Genomic DNA, 3438 nt, shown 5'->3' with positions numbered 1-3438 from the left:
GAGGGAGGCCCCCAAAAAAAAAAAAAAAAAAAAAAAAAAAAAAAAAAAAAAAAAAAAAATTGAGATATTTGAATTTAAGGCGATGTGTTTTCCATGAAGCGCTGCTCACAGGTCCTAACATGTAGTGCTTTCATTATCTTTGATTTTTAGGAATATTGTGCAGTTGGCTTTATATTTGCCCTTTGACCCAAGTTGTTTAGGAAAAAATTGTAGATTTCCAGGTAGGATGCCTTTTCTGTTTCCTTATTTTGTTATCAGTTTCTGGTGTTATTTCATTATGATCAGAAAATCTTGTATTTTCCGACAGTTTGGAAAGTTACTGAGGTTTTCCCTGTGGCTAAGTGTACGGTTGGCATTTGCGAATGTTCCAGGGCCATGTGGAGAGGTGGTGCCTGTCCCTGTAGCTATGCTGGAAATGCCTTCCTCACGTCCACCTTACTGATCATCATGTTGGGCTGTGAATATGGTTGCTTTTGCACTGGTTTTGCCATGGACTAAGAGGCAGAGTCAATGCCCCTCTTACCAACAGAGCCAGCCTTTCTCTGTGTCTCCCGTAATGAGGATGTATCTTTTGGGGGGTATTTTTTGGCCATGCCGCAGCATGCGGGATCTTAGTTCCCTGACCAGGGATGGAACCCGTGCCCCCTGGAGTGGAAGCGTGGAGTCTTAACCACTGGACCGCCAGGGAAGTCCCTGAGGCTGTATCTTAAACAACCATCTACTCCTTTCCTCCATGCAGTAGCCTTGAAGAAAGAACATGCCCTGTCTGAGGTTTCTGGGAGGACAGCGTATCTTCCTTCACCCTCGCCATCTTATCTGGCTGCCTGGGTCTGTAGAAATCTCTGCAAAGGAAGGGCAGGGGCAAGGAGGAGCCGGAGGTCAGAGGTGGCCGCTGGGCCTGGGGAAGCAGCCCTGGGGCCCAGACGGCAGCAAGGACCCCAGAGACAACAGCGAGCCCCTCATTCAGAAAACCTACCTGGGGCCTCTGTGCCAGCTGTGGCAAGAGCAGGGCAGACAGACACTGGCAAGCTCACCACCGACACTGTGTGGGCCCAGCTCTGTCGCCTTCTGTCACCTTTGTTCTGGAGCTCCTGGCCTGTCCGGTCAGGGACGGCTGGCAGAGACATGAGGGTGGCCAGGCCATGCCAACTGCCAGGCCTCTTTCAGGGCCATGGTCCTCAAGGGAAAAAAGCGTTTCCTATTTATTAAGTACTCTTGATGTTCAAAACAAAGCATTTGGGGACTTCCCTGGTGGTCCAGTGGTTAGGACCCCATGCTTCCACTGCTGCGGGCACAGGTTCGATTCCTGGTTGGGGAACTGAGATCCCACAAGCTGCAAGGCCCCAAAAAAATTTTTTTTAAATAAAAAAACAAAGCATTTATTACGCGTGATTTTTCTGAGCCAGCCAAGTTCCTGGTCAGCACACTAAACACGTAACATTTAGGTAATCAACGAATCACTGCTTTTCAGTGACCAGGCCATGGATGCATCTACTTCTGACTTTAGGGCAGCATATGCTCCCTTCATGACACGATCAGGCTGCGTCTCAGGTCAGGTCGGGCGTGAGCCAGACTTGGTGCAGGTGGGTTTTCTTTGTCGGTGGCCCCAGAAAGAGGAGGAAGAGCGTGGGAGAGGGGGGGGGCAAGGACCAGGCACGTGACGGTGACTGTCGTTGAGCTCACTGTCTCCGTGGGCTCGACCCGCCGCCGGGCTCGCTTGGGAGCCGTGCACCCCACACTGTGAGGTTTGCACATTGATCCCCCAACTCATCGAGGGAGGGCCTGGTGGTGTCAGTTTCCCACCACTTCCTGCTAAGGCTGCTCTGGAGGCCCCAGCGGGTCCTGGAGGTGGGACCCTACCCTTGCCAGGGCCACCCAGCTGCAGTTGAATCAGAGCGAGCTGCGGGCATGGGGCCTGGGGCACTCTACGTGTCTGCTGGAGTCTGAGTCACCACGCAGGCCACTGTGACCGGAGGATTATGGAGGAAGAGACACACCCAGAGATCTGGGTTAGCTGACCCCGCCCTTCCTGCTTATGCCCGTGGAGCTTGGTGTCTTTGGAGGCTGGCATTCTGGGCGGCTCAGCCTTCCCGCCCACCACTCTCTTCTGCCCCCGGCCCCCGATATTAGGTGTGCCAGTAGCTGGCACAAGAGCCACTAGCCCTGCTCCCACAGCTGACTTCTGCCACGGGGGAAGAGGGCGGCCCCCTGGGCTGGAGAACAGCCCGAGCAGGTGGAGGGAGGACGTGTGGGGACCTCCTGCACGGTGGTCATTCCTGCCCCTGCCTTCTGTCCGCATCCGGCAGGGACCCAGGTGAGGGACAGGAGGTTTGGGCACGGAAAGGCCTCTTGGGGGATAACCTCAGTTTGAAAGGAGAGGGCGAGAATCCAGGCTGTCAGAAAGCCAAGAAAGAAGCAACTGAGCTAAAAATAGGAGCATTGAACAGAATGTCCGGAAATGCCATCCACAGTGCCAGGTTTGATTTCATTATTGCTAATTATTTAAGTCACATTATGCAGAATAAAACCTGGGAAGAGGATACTGTGTCTATACAAATGTGGAAAGTGATGCACAAAGCCAGCAACAGTGAACAGTGAACTGAGCCCATTATTGAGACTACGAGGAGGGCAGGTGGGCTGGGGCTTCTGCCCGGTTTGTCCCCCAGCTCTGCCCTTTAACCCGCTGTGCCTCGGGTTCCTCCTGGATAAAATGGGTTGAGGTGAGGCGCCACCTCCCGGAGCTGTGGCTTCCGGGAGCTCCCGAGCGCCACTCACCGTGTTCCCAGAGAGGCCCAGCACCAGGGGCTGTTCTCTGAGCTGCCACTGGGCGAGCACTTCCTCTATCTGTTTCTCTACTTGCCCATCTGTGAAATGGAGGTAGGAATACCTGTCTCAAGGATTCTGAGGGAATTAATTGCATAGCACACATGTTTTGGAGGGGAAAATTCTATCACAATCCCTGCTTTCAGCTGAGAAAATTGAGGCTGAGGAAAAGGGAAGAAAACCAAGTATCCTGCTCAGAATCAGCTACCTAGCCAATGGTGCAGTGCGGCTCTGTTCTTTTTCGTATACAGTCGGGCTCCTTACAGACAAGTGGAAATGCAGATAAGGTGGAAAAAGGGCCGAGTCACCGCCAGGGCAAGACAGTTTGATGCATTTCCGTCCAATCTCTTTTGAAATAGTTTTTCTTTTTTTCTTTTTTTACTTTTATGTAGTGGTGATCATATCACACCTTCATGTTTGTTAAAGACTTTTTTTTTTTAGCTTTTTAAAAGCCAATGTTTATTCCTTTTAAAATGCTCCAGAGACTTTAAAAAGGTCCAAAGGCCTTAAAGATATCCAGGTTTCAGATAAGATAACAGGCAGGCACTGACTGTTGGCTTCTCTGTTGCTAAAGCCTCAGTTTCAACCTGTTTAATTCTATCCCTCCACGATTCT

The sequence above is a fragment of the Lipotes vexillifer genome, unplaced genomic scaffold (genome assembly GCF_000442215.2).
Source record: "Lipotes vexillifer unplaced genomic scaffold, Lipotes_vexillifer_v1.1 scaffold545, whole genome shotgun sequence".
NCBI lineage: Eukaryota > Metazoa > Chordata > Mammalia > Artiodactyla > Lipotidae > Lipotes > Lipotes vexillifer.
This window is presented reverse-complemented; position numbering follows the sequence as displayed.